Source organism: Suncus etruscus, chromosome 16, assembly GCF_024139225.1.
Source record: "Suncus etruscus isolate mSunEtr1 chromosome 16, mSunEtr1.pri.cur, whole genome shotgun sequence".
Taxonomy (NCBI): domain Eukaryota; kingdom Metazoa; phylum Chordata; class Mammalia; order Eulipotyphla; family Soricidae; genus Suncus; species Suncus etruscus.
In genome coordinates, this window is record NC_064863.1 from 52,879,365 (window position 1) to 52,896,082 (window position 16,718).

At 31.5% G+C, this 16,718-nt stretch overlaps 1 pseudogene; it reads right to left on the reverse strand.

The window, feature by feature from the left end:
• Positions 1-11,349: 11,349 nt before the first annotated feature.
• On the reverse strand, positions 11,350-13,586 carry LOC126032392 (vezatin-like; annotated as a pseudogene).
• Positions 13,587-16,718: the final 3,132 nt, after the last annotated feature.

Consider the following 16,718-nt stretch of genomic DNA (forward strand, 5'->3'; position numbering starts at 1 on the left):
AGATTCTTAATTCTGCTGTTGTAACTTGCTACTTACTATATTATGTTCATACATCAATTCCTTAATGTTATTTATCAGGTTTTCTTTAAGCCTTGTAAATATCTCATCCAGTGTCTTCCTCACTTCAGTTACCATTGCAAAGACTTATTCTGAGATCATCCTTAGACAACTTTAAGAATTTGACATTTTATAAACTTGAGGATTTACCTGGACTTCTGTTCCTATCCACTAAACCTGTTGGCATCCAGTGTTTTCTAATTATTCATAATGCTTTGTGGATGATGTAGGTAGAAGGGTAGGAAGGGAAAAGGAAAATTCCATCTGGTTGAAATAGTAATCCTTTTTTATGCAATTCATTATATCAAGCTACTATTTGTGCATCGATTATCTTATGGCTGCTAGCACAGAAATATGTTTTTTGTTTGTTTGCTTTTTGTAGAAAGATAAGGGTGTATATCGCAACTTCTTCTGGTTTGAATTTTTTTTTGTCAGCAGTGGGGACACATGTGTGATGTGGTTGGTGATCAAGGCCTCCTGTGTGTGTGCGTGTGTGTGCATATGTGTGTGTGTGTGTGTGTGTGTGTGTGTGTGTATGATCTTGCAGAAACAGAAGTGATCAAGCAGGTGTAGAGGATACGCTGTTCTATGAAAAGGAAAATATTCATCCAATTCCTGAAAGGCTGAAGTTATGCATTAGCTAGTCATCTTTACCTGAGATATGATGTGCAGAGAATTTGTGGCATCGATGTTGGCCTCTTTAGTTTTTATTTAGGACTATAGTAACAGTACATCTTTCAACTCCATTATGCTAAAAGATTTGTATACAATCTAATTTTTTTGGTTTTTATCTATTTATACGGGTCTTAATAAGGCTAAACTTGGACTCCAAAACCATAGAAAACATTTAATATATTATTATTCTATTTATAGACAAAGATGCATTACATTCTTGTACTTCATCTTTCTGTGCTTATTTCCAATCCTGCTTCATCTAGACTTCTCTTGAGGCCACTAATTTGATTTCCTTCAATCAGACCAAATAGTATATCAAATATGCCTTATGCTTAATCCCTAAATTTCCCAATAGATTTGTTGACAGTGTTCATATTTTGTTATGTAATTTTAAAACAAATAAATTATATATAATGCCATTCATTAGAAAAGCATATGGTAGTAGAACAAAAGAGTTCCTGCACATTACAGTCAAATACAACTTTTGTTTTAGTCATTTTGTATGAGTCAAAATCACTCAGTTTCATATAATATGTAACAAACTTAAACAGCCCTGGAAATATCTTGAGTCAGCTACTGGTAAGATGACTGTAGCAATTGCAATTTTGCTTTTATATTTTAGAATGCATAGTGTAGCACATTTTATGAAATTTAATAAATATAGAGATACTTGCAATATTTCTTAGAAAACCACTGCTATTTATTTATTTGGATAATAACATGGCCATTACTAACCAATGATTTATTCACAATAATGAACAAATTGTTGAAATCACAGAACTTATAAAGCTTAAAATATAATAGTATTTAATTAAACAAAAACATAGAATTGAAATATATAGGATTTTTATATATAGTATATATATTTCTATATATACTTATAGAATTGTTGACTATGACCCAATATGATCACACTGAATATGAAAATCATGAATAATTTTAATAAATTATGGTTTATTATCAGTACATGTTTTATTTTATATATATTATATATGCCTGAGATTATTTAAACATTTCTAAAGAAAATGGGGTCACAAGTGAAAGAATTCACGGTGCTCTCTAGAAGGGGATTAAATAAACACAAAGTAGGTATGTGAAAATATCAATTTTATAACTTTTGAAAAGCAGTTATTTTTTTATTCAGTATTTTGATTCAGACTTTTTTCCTAAAATGGGAAACTTTTCTTTGAAAAGAGAGTTGCAATATATAAAGTATATTTATCTAGATATTTTGTTGTATAAAAAGCTATTTGGTACATTTTAACAGTCTAATATTCTAGTTTTGAGAACAACAGATCCTACTGAAAATAACTTTTTTAAAAAGTTATCAACTCTATTTTCAGTTCCAGAAAAATGTTCATATTTGAAAGGAGTGTCAGAGTCATCGTTTTCAATAAAAGGGAAGTATAAACTTGTATATTGCATCGAGTTTAGAAAAGTTGTGTTTCTGCCACATCTAGGCACTGACTTTGTAAAACAATTTTCTCCTATTCAAACCAAACAAAACCCACTAACAACTGTCTAGACTACTTAGGTAATTTGCTTTTAACAATTTTTTAAAGAAAAATTTGTAAAAATTTGTAAAAATATTATATTTTCTTTTTCTGTACTAAGTGTCTTTAGGAATATTTGTTTACTGGAAGTGCGTACTATACTATTTGCATGTTAAAATTATGTACACTATCTGAATGCTAATTTTCTGAAAGTGATGTTAAAATTGAGGCATAAAAATTCTACTATTTAATATTTTCAAAATTTATAATAAATCATATAAACAAACATGTATCACAGAAGGGTTCTATGATCTTTATAGTAAATATGAGTTATATGTGGTAAAATTTATTAAGATTATATTTTGCTATATCTTAAATTCACAAACTAAGTAAATATAAATTAAAAGAATACAGGCTTAGATTGGTCCAGAGTGATAGTTCAGCATATAATGAACTCACTTGCCTTGCAAATAGCTGGTCTGAATTTTTACATGGCTGGTCTCTGGCATCCCATATGATTCCCTGAGCACCAACAGATTTAATTTTTGAACAAAAATTTAGGATTAACCCCTGACGATTGCCAGGTCTATCTCCTCCACAAAAAACAAAGACTTGGATTAGTTCACCATGTTTTTGAATCAAGAAAGATTTTAAAACTTATTAATTTAGAATATTAAAAATACTTAACTGAAAGTGTTAAACAGCTAAATAAATATATAATCAAATTTAAGTGAAAGAAAATATTTCATGGATTTTATATTCTACAGTTATTTTAAATATCAGTCTATTTCTTCACTATTAATATAACAAATATTTTAAAATAGATATGGAAAAGAAATGAAACTGCATAAAATTAGTACACATAGACAAAAATTAGCTTTTATATTTTGATGCAAAATCTTAATTTATATTTAAATTTGTGATTTTCATCTGATGATCTCATTGTACCAAGTGTAGATTTTGTATGTATATAAAAACAGTAGACATTATTCTTGTCATCATATTTGTTAAACCAATTATTTTATATCTATGAGATTGACTATTTGATTAATTTAATTCAGTTTAAATTATAAATTTATAAATTGTAAATTATATATTTCAATAAAATTATTCTTCTATCTTTCCTATTAAATACAATTAAATATAAAATTAATTTATATTTAAAATTGATGAAATATAAAATAATATATTTTATTGATATTTAATTCAAAATAATATATTAGACGATGGCAAAATTGAGGTATTATATAGAGAACTTCAAAATAGAGCTAACACTATATATGAATTAACTTCCCAATTATTAATACCTTCCACCAGAATGCTCATTGTCATAACTACTAAGTCATAACTACTACATAGACACCCCTTATCATAGTTCATTTTTCATGTAATACTAATGATTGCTGACAAATGTAAAGAGGCACAATCATTAAGATTATATTTATACTGCCCTATAAATACTCTAAGCTGTAGTTATTTACCCTGTGCTAGTGTTCATCTTGTTATTCATGTTATCCAAGCCCTGAATACTATTTACATCTCCATACATTTGAAATTACAGACTATACTGTAAATGCAACCTTTTCATATGTTTCTTTTTATTAATATTCATTTAAGGTTCTTCCACATCTTTTAATTATTTGATAATTTATTTTCTTTTAACAATAACTAAAATTCTTTGGCCTAAAAATACAGGAGTTTGTTTACTTAATTACTTTTTTTACAAAGATTGAATTAATGATATTTATATACAGCATACATATTAAATGTACACTTTATAGCTACTGAAAAATTATAACCACAAAGATCAAAGTACAAATTTGCCTCCATCACAGTTAATTAAAGTCGTTCCCACTTTTGGTCTTCTCCACAGCTCCTCTGGTAAACTCAGTTCTATGAGCACAGTACCTGAGCTTGTTTTTCTTTGTTCCTTCTTTTTGTTCTCAATATTTCTAGTTGTAATATATATTCTACTTGTAATATATTCTTTGATGACTTAGATATTCAAAAATTTTAAAATATGGTTTATTTAGAAAATAGTAGTGCTTAAAGTGCTTGTCAATATCCAGCATATCTAAGTTTGTTCCTTTGTATTCTGTATGATTCTCTGAGTCAGCAAAGAGTGATCCCTGAGTGCATAGCCAGGAATGGGCCTGAGCAACACTGGCATGGCTTAAAAAATAAAATATAAATAATTATTTATTGTGGCTATTAAGAGGTTTGAGTTTTACCTTTAGAAAGTCATTTACCAGATACTTACATAAATCTTTTCTTAGTAACTTTTTATTTCATTTGACAGACTTTTATAAAGCACTTTGTGTATTCAGTAAAGAAAAATTTATCATTTTTCTTTAATTAAGTGACAAATCTTCTATTATCTCTTAAATCATTAGAATAATTAATATTATATATAGTATTTCCCTTATATTATTTTCTATAAATTTTATATTTTAAGGTTTTTTGGTGATCTACTTTTTTCTGAAGAGAGATGCTCCCAAGAAATGCTCAGGAATTCAGTATTTATTCCACTAGGCAATAATTAGCCTACTGGACAGGAAGGTGTTCTGTGGTATGGTCCAATCATATTGAAGACAATCAAGGCCATACAAATTGAACTCAAGTCTTTGATTTTATTATTATAGTTCTATATAACATTGAAGTTGGGTGACATTAAATATCTTACTTTGGTTTTCAATTCAATGTTAACTATTCTAATCTCTGGTCATTTTTCTTCTCCAAAAAAGTCTTTGTTTTATTATTATTGTATCTACAAAATAAGAAATGATTTTAATAGGTCTTAAGTTTAACCCATAGACAAATTTCAAAAGAACTGATATACTGACACTACTACATTTTTGTTTATGAAAATCAAATAGTTTTTATATATTTAAAAAAAGATGAGACTTTAGATTTCCAGATTTTATCTTTATTAAATGTTATAATTTTGATCTTATATATTAATAAATATTTTCAGCAAAATACTTTATAAACATTATTCATAAATCATAGAATATTTCTAGCAATGTGTATATATAGATGATTTGTGGATAAAATTATTACAGTAAAACTGGAGTATGTAATTTTTTAAAAAATAGCATTTCAGCCTATTGAATAAATTTATAAAAGAAAAAACTTTTAACTATATATGGTATATATGGTAGAAAGTGCGAGTGATTCATTCTCATCTTCTAGCTTTAAAATTGGATTTGTCAAACATTTCTCTATGTTCCTCACAATTTATATTTCTCATTGAAGTAGGTTTTGCCAAGTAGTTGCATGTTTCTAAGATAGATATGGATATTCTGAATGAGGGTCATTCCACTGCAATGGTGTTATAAGAAGTACAGAAAACAAACTGTCAACTTAATTCTCAGAGTTCTTTAGCTAGCTCTTTGAGTATCACAGTTTAGTCAATATTTTTGCAGACACATAATAAGTATGTAGTGCAGTATTTTTGGCATGCATTCCTGTTTACTCAGCTTTGAAATATTAGAATATGCTGCTATTGTTTTTCATTTCCCCCAAATTGTATATGTTGCTCATAAAAAGAGTGTGTTATGTTGTTTTCTCAATAAATGTAAACCTTTTTATATTAAAAAAAAAACTAACTTTAAATTAATGCTATTATTCAGAAATAGTTTTAAGAATAACTTTTTAGGGGCTATAAAAATTAAGTTTCTTGTTTTGAACATATCAAATCAAGGCTTGATCCCTGGGACTGCAATTTAGCATTGAGGCCTTTCAAGAGTGATTCTTAAAGGCCAGAGGGATAGGATAGTGGGCAGAACAAGTGCGCATATGAGAAGCACGCTCTATCCCTTGAATCTCTTAGGGATCCCCAACTGCACCAGTTAGCAATTCCTGAGTTTAGTGTATTGAGTAACTACAAAGCATCACTAGAGTGGCCCAACTCTGCCCCCCACCCAATTACTATGTCTATGCAAAAACAAAACAAAACAAAAAACTTGCCACTTACCATATCAGCCCCCCACATAATTTTTCCTTTTCTTTTTTTTAATTTGGTGTTTTTTTTTTCTTTTAAATTTAAATTCATAGCTTCTACACAGGGCCTCATCCCGCTTTTTTTCTTCTTTTTTAATAGAACCATAGAATATGAATCAGCTTGTTTTGCCTCATAAATTGAGGGAAAAAAGTGTATGGTACCAGGGCAAGAAGTTTCATGAACATTGAGTGGAAATAAAAAAAGATCAGTCCTAAACACCCAAGTGAAATAAAATAGAACCAAAAGACCTAAACTACAACAAGCTATACACAAAAGGGACTTGTATACACAACAGTCCAGAGGCTATGGGTGGAGACGGTGAAGCATGCTAGAATAGTTGCGGTGGGAGGTCAACACTGGTGGTGGGAATTGCCTTAATTCACTGTCACTATGTACCTAAAATATAACAGTGAAAGACTTGTAATTTACATTGACCTCGATAAAAATTAAAAGAAAAAGAGTGATTCGTAGATGGAAGTAGGCCTTGAACACAACCAGGTAGCATCCTTTCACATCTTTCAAAAATCAAAATTTTAAAATATATTCTGTATATTAATATATTAGTATGAGAACATAATAATGTGTGGAATATCTAAAAGTATAATGACTATATGTCTGAATTAAGTGATATGATAAAGCTGTCAATGCAATTTCTACATTAGTTTAAACTGCCATAATAAAAATGATACGAGTACTTAATAATTGATTCAATTCTTACATCAAGTAGTATATTAGCAATGGTTACATATTGGAGAAAATTAAAAATAGAATACAATTGATAGCATGCTTGAAGAATGCATTTTCTGATTATGTAATAATTGAAACATTAATCTTGAATACATATATTTGAATATTTAATGAATAAAAAGATTTAAGATAACTTTATACTTAGAGCAGCTTTGATGATATTGAACGTAGGTCTGTGATATGTGATGTAATACCATAGACAATAGTATTTTACTTTGCTTCAATTAGTTCTCTAAAATAATTAAATGCTGGGAATATAATTTATGAAGCACAATTATATTATATGCTTTTCTGTGGCACTTATCATCCTGCTAGTAAATTCCTGAGCATTTAAATATCACACATGATTTTAATGTGATAACATGTTTCCTTGTTTTTTTTTTCAAAGATGTTTATTTGATTTTAGCTTGACTCCTGCCTGTTGTATACAAGCCTACTTGTTTCTATCTTTATTAATATTTTTTATTATTGACCAAAGTGGATTACAAATCATTCACAGTAGTATTTTAGGTACATAGTGACTTTGAATCAGGGGCATTCCCAACACCAATGTTGTCTTCCCTCCACCCCTGTTCCCAGCATGTTTCCTTGTTTTATCATAAATAATTGGATAGTCTTAGCCTGATCAGAAAATATGGATGATATTAGAATATTAAAATAAATTAAATTTTATGAGCATTTTGGGAATGTGTTTAATTTTGATATTGAGATATAATATAACAAAGATTTAAATTTGTGTATATTCAAATGAAACTATTTTATGAATAAACCTAATTTTTATTCTGTACTATTAAATCAGGAGGCAAGCATGCTAAAATCAAATGAATAATATCGTGCTCACTGTTTAATTTAAGCCAACTTTGATAAGTTGATAAAAGAAACACTAAGCAAAATATTACAATGTTAAAATATATTAACAGCACAAAAACAATTTACTTTTTTCCTTCCTTCTTTCCACTTTCTCTTCTTTTTCTTCTTTCTCCTCTTTTCTCTTTCTCCTCCCTCCCTCTTTCTATCCTTCCCTCCTTCCTTCCTTCCCTCCCTCCCTCCTTCCTTCCTTCCTTCCCTCCCTCCTTCCTTCCTTCCCTCCCTCCCTCCCTCCTTCCTTCCTTTTTCCTTCCCTCCCTCCTTCCTTCCTTCCTTTCTTCCTTCCTTCCTTCCTTCCTTCCTTCCTTCCTTCCCTCCCTCCCTCCCTCCTTCCTTTCCTCCCTCCCTCCCTCCTTACTTCCCTCTCTCCCTCCTTTTCTTCCTTCCCTCCCTCCCTCCTTTTCTTCCTTCCCTCCCTCCCTCCCTCTCCCCCTCCTTCCTTCCCTCCCTCCTTCCTTCCTTCCCTCCCTCCTTCCTTCCTTCCTTCCCTCCCTCCTTCCTTCCCTCTCCCTTCCTTCCTTCCCTCCCTCCTTCCCTCCCTCCCTCCCTCTCTCCTCCTCCTTCCTTCCTTCCTTCCTTCCTTCCTTCCTTCCTTCCTTCCTTCCTTCCTTCCTTCCTTCCTTCCCTCCCTCCCTCCCTCCTTCCCTCCCTCCCTCCCTCCTTCCTTCCCTCCCTCCCTCCCTCCCTCCCTCCCTCCCTCCCTTCCTTCCTTCCTTCCTTCCTTCCTTCCTTCCTTCCTTCCTTCCTTCCTTCCTTCCTTCCTTCCTTCCTTCCTTCCTTCCTTCCTTCCTTCATATTTCTCTCTTGATTTCTTGCTTGCATTCTGTTTGTTAGTCTTCTTGCTTTTCTGGTTTGTTAGCAGAACACACAATGGTGCCCAGCTCTTCTTACTTTGAATTTCTGCTTAGGAATCACTTTTTACAGTTCTTAGAGGACCATATGCACTTCCAAGAATTGAACCTGATTTGGCAAGGTTATCTTCTCCAGATCAAATATTTAATTTTCTAAGTTACCAATTTATATTGGAAAATATATCTATGGAAAAATTGACTAAAATACAACTTATTGAAAGAAATTTGTACATAAGAAACAGAAATTTGAATTAAATTATATAAATTCTTTCACATTTCTAAATAGTATGGCTCTCACAAATGTTAAATTTATTGTATTGCAAAATACTCAAAATAACTTTGTTTTTTATGTATATATAATAGTAGTTTTTATTATTAGACATAGCATATTTCAATAATATTACATTATTAGTAATAAAGTTAATACTTATTTATATATAACAATACTTATTTATATATAATATGTTTTATTATTCATTACAATTCACATATAGTGTTTAAACTTTATTTCAAAAGTCATGGTAATATAATTAATGTAAACAAATTTGATCATTTCTATCTTATTCATTGGAAAGTATTTTAAATATAAGATTTTGGTTTGCCATTTAAATCACCTTACCAGTGACTGAACTGATTTGATAAGTAGTGATGGCTTTACATTTTCTGGATATTAATTGCTTGGTTTCTTTGTAACTAAAAGAATGTGTACTTTCACTCATTTTTTTTTACATTAAATAATATTTAGAAATAATTTTCTTCACTATTTTTTTGAGGTTCATCAAACACAATAACAATTTTTGTTCAATACCACTTTAATAGAATTTCATATCTAATTGAATCTTGAATGTAAACTTTAGATATTCTTTTATAGATTTTATTTTTTGGAATCTTTGTGATTTACAAAGTCCTTCATTGTTGGGTTTTAGACAGACAATGAATCAGGGCCAATTTCACCACCAGTGTCTACATCCTTCCACCTATGTTTCCCAAGTGCATCCATACAACTCCTTGCCTCCCAGACTGCCAATATAAGAGGCCCATTTTAAGTTTTGATTGTTAAAGTTTGAGTGTTTTGATTCCATTTTTGTTGCTTTTGGCTTGAAGATTTAGTTCTGTCCTTTTTTAGCACGACCAATGCACCTAAGACCTCTTGGCCCATGGCCCTCATTTTTTCATATTAGTATTTCTCCTCTTCCACTCCGTTTCTTTCCTTCCCCTCACTATTATTACAAAAATGATATAGGTTTTTCTGTAGATTTTTCTTATATTGAATTTTTATTTAATGCATTGCAATTTACAAATATATTCAGAGTTCAGTTTTAGACTTGCAATATTTCAGCCCCAATCTAACCACTTGTCAACCTCCCTCCACCCATGATCTTATGATCCATCCATAACACCCCTGCCCCATCCCACTCACCCTAGAGTGCCATTAAAACAGGCACCTTTTTTAAGTTTGATGAGTAACATTTAGGTATCGTGATTTAATATGTTGTTGCTCTGATTTAGATACTTAATTTTGTTCTCCGTTAACAACACAATTGTACTTGATTCCCCTTGATCCCTGACTCCTGTTATTTTACATCATTCTTTCTCCCCTCCATAGTTACTTTCTTTCTTACTATACTCCAGAAACAAGAGTATTCTCAGCAACACCTACTTATAAATCATTGCATTCCTTCATGCAGTTATTCTAAATAGCACATATAAGTGATACCATCCTCTATTTATCCTTCTTCTTCTTGCTTACTTCAATATATCTTCTATTTCCAATTATTTTGCAGTGAATTACATTATTGCATTTTTTCTTAGGGCTATATAGTATTCCATTATATATGTACAACAGTTTCATGATTCATTCTTCTGTTATTGATAATAGAGGTCAATTAAACATTGTACTAAGTGCTTTGATAATTTTTATTTTACATTTTCAATAAAAATCAATGTAAAACATGTGAATGTTTATTTCACAAGTTAATATTTGGGAAAATTTCAAAACTGTCTAGTACTGTCATTTGAAGATTTATTGTAAATTATTTAAAATAAAGTAAATATAGTTAAATTTTTGACCAGAACATTTTTCTAATAAATTAATTAAAATGCAATGTTGACAATACAACTTTTTAGATGGTCTTTCTGTGACCATCAATAGCGATTCCTGAGCACCGCTGGATGTGACACCCCCAAAATAAAACAAAAGATTGCTATAAACAAAAATAAAATACGAACAACCAGTTATTAACATAAAATCTGCAGTTATTAGTTGCGAGAACACAGTATAAAGGACTCATATCATGTTCACTTTCTTGCTTCAGGTTATCCTAGTGATTTTGTGGTAACAAATTATGGCAAGAAATAATAAACTTATTTCTCATTAGAAGTACTCCAAGAATTTCCAAGACTATTCGATCAGTTGTGCTGCAAATTAAATAGCAGTTCATTTAACAGAGCCCTTATCTTTCGTCATTTTCCTAATGGACCTACCATTTCTAGGTCTTGAGTATTCAGATCAGATGGATGTAAATTCACATCTTAGCTCTTACATATAGTAAACTTGCACTTCCTTTCCCATTCCAGTGGCATAGCTAGCCATGAAGCTAAAACACATTCATAAAAGGCATTTTATATATAAAATCCTTCATGTGGATTTGGGTTCTTACTTTTCTTCTAGATCATCTTTACTTTTTTCTATTATTTTTTCTTCCTCCTCATCACCAAAAGTCTGTTTCTACAAGGTGGTAAAGGAGAGAGATCCAGCAGCCACTTCTGTGGTGAGGCAGCAGTGAAGGTAAAATCTGGTGACAATTGTAGTACTACCAGTCTCTGCTAACTGGAGGCCTGGATCATGTCCTGGGTGTTGGTTGAGCAGCACCCAGGCTGCTTATATCTGCCTGCTGAGATTCCTCTTTACTCTCACATTGCTAACATACTCTTTCTTCAGTCCCCTGGAGAAATAGTTCATCTGTAAAACATTCTTTAATTTTATCAGCTAGAGGGGTTTCAGAAAGATACTCAGTCCTACTTATTTCACTGCCACTGGTGGAAGGTTTGCAATTTTCCTCTTCAGTACCATTTTTAAATCAACTTTCCCCATATGAATTCACTGATGGCTTGAATTACTTATGGGTTCCAGTGTGTTGTGGTCAATAAAGAGAAGCTGCTTCTGTTTCTGCCTTTCAGCCTCAAAGGCTTTCAATCCCAGCACAGATTTAAATTCCTGGACTTTTGCACTCTTTATGCTCACATTTTTGTTTCTCTCTATCTTTTTGTGACAAGTAATAGAAAGCATTTTTTCCTAAAATCACAGTCAAGAACAATATCATCTATGTAGTCTTCTAATTCCTGCTCCTCGGGGATGGGTTCTTCTCTGCAAAGTGGAGAAAGAGGGCTGCACTTGGGGTCTCAAGCATAGCCAGGGTTTCCCCAGGCCCCTTTCAATCTTGTCTTTCTTTTTTTAATCTGTAATTCTTTGTCCAGTTGTGAAACAGCCTCTTCCCAGCAACCATTCATTGCTTGAACATGATGCTGAATCAACTTTGATTTCTGGTCTAGGATTTGATGACCCTCTGACACAAATTATTGAGTTTTTTTTTAGTACAAACAAGCTTGCCAAGTTTTCTTCAGAATTATTACCAAATTGTCTCTTCCTTGTTATATTTGTAGCTCTAAACCAACCTGCATGCTGGAAGTCTCAATTGTGCTTCTTCTCTAGCTAGAAAATAAGCCAACAGTAACAATAGCACAAGAATAGAGCTTGACAATCATGGGACATTTCCTTATATGGCTTCTAAACTTACTTTTAAACTTGGAACTGCAAGCTGCACAATATTGTGTGAACATTTTCAGTAATCTGGATTTCTGCTGGATTTTTGGATAAATGCTGGAGAACTGTTTGGTGCTGGGTTTTAAAATACCTATAGAACTCATTGCTGCTCTCTTCTCAACAGGCAGAATTAGCATAAGGTAAACTTTGAGTAACATCAGGTAATAGATAATGAAGCAAACTTTCTGGAGTAAATAGGAGAACAGGCAGTGAAGTAGTTGTAGAAAGTAATAGGCCTAATTATCTGAAGAGCTCTGAATTTTGTGCTACCCAGAGTTGGTATAAAACCTTCAGTCCAGACAGGTTGAAGCCATATGTAAGGCTAAGAAATTCCTTTACTGTAATCTGTTCTTCACTAAGGCCAAAGCTCAAATCCTTAAAAGGCACCACACAAATATATTCTATCAGTTGCAATGTCACTCTTCAGAGTTCAGAGGGCAGAGTGTAGCAAGCCTTGCTGCTTGAAAGTTGGCTCTCACAGTTCTCTAGACAACTTTCTCAAGACCCAGGAGATGCTGGCTAGGGTGCTGTCCTGCTTTATTAAGCCAGCAAGCAGTACTGACCTGAATAAATCCCCTGAAAAGAACTTGTTATTTAAAGGAGACCTAAAGCTTTTCTCACAGATTAGTAAAAGCTCAGCTATCTGCAGCTATCTTTTCCAAATGGGTTTTGTATTTTTTGAGGGTCATTTGTAGTTTGGTTGTACTCCATAATCTTAAAGCTCTTATCATCAGATAAATAAAAAGAATCAATCCTCATACCAGCCAGGAAGACACAGTACACCAAGTGGGAAGCATAAAGAGCTGACTAATGAAGGCAAATAGCATTGAGATATCCCAAATGGTAGGTGTTGCCAAGGAGAAGAGAGTTGGCAGTTGTCAATTTTCCTGCTGTGTTTGCCCTGCAGACAGCTCAATCACCTCCATATCCTCTTGTAACAGGACTTTCAGTTGAAGATTGGTATGTAGCAATTCATGTCAGAATCCAGTGTCCCACTTGAAGTAAGTCACCTTTATGATTACACTGAGAACAAAAATGCTGCTTTTAATGGTTTCAGCCAATTTTAACAGTATACCTCAAGCCCAAGTATTGCAGAGTGACCCCTGCAAAAGGAGCATGGTGGAAGAAAGTCCTCCTGGTATCCTGGAAAATTTTACTTTGTTAATGCAAATGGACCCTTCTTGGTTGCCTCACATTTTAGGAGTTTTGAGGGGCCGATATTTTGGAGGATGATTCCATTGTCACTATATTGCTTTGCATTTTTTTTTATTTTGGTGACAGAGAAGAGCATATTTTAAAATCTCTGTGTACTACTTCCTGTATGTTCTGGAGAGAATTCTAAAAGAACAACTTCTTTTTTTTGAAAAATTTTTATTAATATCTTTATTTAAACACCTTGATTACAAATATGATTGTAGTTGGGTTTCAGTCACGTAAAGAACGACCCCCTTCACCAGTGCAACATTCCCATCACTGATGTCCCAAATCTCCCTCCTCTCCACCCCACCCCTGACTGTTCTCTAGACAGGCTTTCTACTTCCCTCGTTCATTCACATTGTTATGATAGTTAAAAGAACAAATTCTTTATCAAACTCTGGTGTCATCCTTCTCTGCCATGCCGCCCACATCAGCACGATGGGAAATCTATATATGATTTTTACAAACACTAACTAAATAATGTTCCTAAAGTATTTCCAGGTATATTTGTGTTATAAACCATATTGACTTTGTCTTTTTCAATTTTATTCATGAATTAAACACATTTATTGGGTAGGTTCATTATCTAATTGAGTTTAGTTTTCCCTTATTTCATACAATTATTCTAGATTAATAATAATTGCCTTCTGAATATTTGACAATTTAAATTGCCATCTATTCAGAACTTGAAAAAATGACTATTCATTTACTGACATATCTTTTAGAAAGAAAATTTTTCCATTATTAAAGTGAAAAATAGCAAATTCAAGTTCACTTAAAATCACATGTCTTACTAGAAATATCAAATACTAAAGTGAGATATCTTGTCAGGTATAAGTGAAACTTTAATATAGGGGAAAAAAACATATGAAAAAAGATAAAGAAGACACAATGTCTACAAGTTTGAGTTATTTAAAAGAGGAGCATGTTTTATGAAAATCATCTGATAATATATTACATGTGTTAGGTTTTTTATAACTATAATTATAAAATTTCCTAACTATAATGACTATAATTTTAATTTAAACTGCATCTAGAGATTATAAAATAAATAGTCATTTATTGGAAATATGTATAATGGACTTATTGAAAATATCAGATAAAAAAAAAAAGAAAATATCAGATCAACTGAAAAAGATAAAGATTTTATCAAAAATTGCCTCTCCCCCCAATCCATTGGAAACTAACTTAAAATATTACATTTATCTCTAGACACTATTAAAAATATTAATAATATTTTATAACTATTATTGGATATATATGGATTATTTTGATTGGATCTTTTCGGGTTTGAACATTTTATGGCTTATTCAAAGAAAGTGCTTTGATATCTTTAATTAATTTTTAGTTGAAAAATATAAAAAAATTTAATTTGTATTTTTCTTGACTCAAAATATGATTGATATTACAATATCCTTAAATCATTTGTTCCAAGTTCTCATGTGAAAGTTAGTTCCATATCAACTTTGTGCATTGCATATGTTATGAACATAAGATGGTCATTTAAAAAAGTTTTGGCAGAGACAATAAAGATTGTTCCTTTAAAGTGTCAAGAGAGGGAACTTTAATTCATCTCATCACTATGATAAATTCAGTTCTATTAAGTCTTGTTGCCTTTAGCTATTTGCTATGCATTTACTATACTTTGTTATACCCCATATTTCATATCTGCTCTTTTTTTCTAACTAACTTCACTAAGCATGATAGTCTGCATATCCACCCATGTATAAGAAAATCACAACATTTCATATTTTTATGTGCTGGTCATATATTGCTGCAGAAGCAAGATTGAAGAAAACAACTTTGCTTATTTAAAGTCACTTAGACTGTATCTGGTGGTATCGTTGGTCAGTAAAGAGTGTTGCTCATTAAATAACTTTGATATTGATAGATTAATATATTTGAGACCATTTTCTTTCTTTATCTTATAACTAGATATACTTTTACTTCTTAAAAATAATACTTCATATTTATATATAAAAAACTTGTGATTACAAATAATATTACTTTATATCATCCTTTTCTTGAATATTTTTAGAATTCCATAGTGAGAATGAAGTTGTACAGGGACATTGAATGTCTTTGTCAATTCAGTTAATTGCTGTAAATAACATATGGTATATGTCAAAATAATAAATTATCTATAATTATTATAAACAGAAAAATACACTAGAGGTTTAAAATTTCTGTTACTAACTTAACCTAAAATTTATTACATCCCATTAATATTTCTGGTCATCAGATACTCTATATAAAATTAATACAAAATATTTTATCTTAACTTTTCAGTCTATTGGTATGATTTAGTGAAATTTCACTACTACTATTGATCATAATAATTTTTTATGATCTTCTGTTATCTATTTTATTTGTTGTAGTTTACCCCTTTTATTTCTGATATATATATATATATATATATATATATATATTTTTTTTTTTTTTTTGGTTTTTGGTTTTTGGGCCACACCCGGTAATGCTCAGGGGTTACTCCTGGCTATGTGCTCAGAAGTTGCACCTGGCTTGGGGGACCATATGGGACACCGGGGGATCGAACCGCGGTCCATCCAAGGCTAGGGCAGGCCCAGGCAGGCACCTTACCTTTAGCGCCACCACCCGGCCCTTATTTCTGATATTTTTACAAAGGTTTCCTCTATTCTTTTATTCATGAGTTAAGATTAGGGTTTCATTTTGTCAATATTGCTTATTCTAAGAAACACATATTGAATAAATTGGATATTGGTATTCATGCTATTCTAATTTGTATTATTTTAATTCATATTATTTATTTCCATGATAAATTTAGTAGTTCCTTTATCTATTAATATTGGGCTTCATGTGTCATTCATTTTTCTAATCCCATAATCTGAACCATTTTAGAGTTTGAATCTTTAATTTTTTTTTTTGCTTCCTGATTTAAGCCAATATTGCTATGGACTCCACTCTGAATACTGCTTTATTTGCTACTCAAATTTTTGAATAGTTCATATCTCTACTCTCATTTGTAT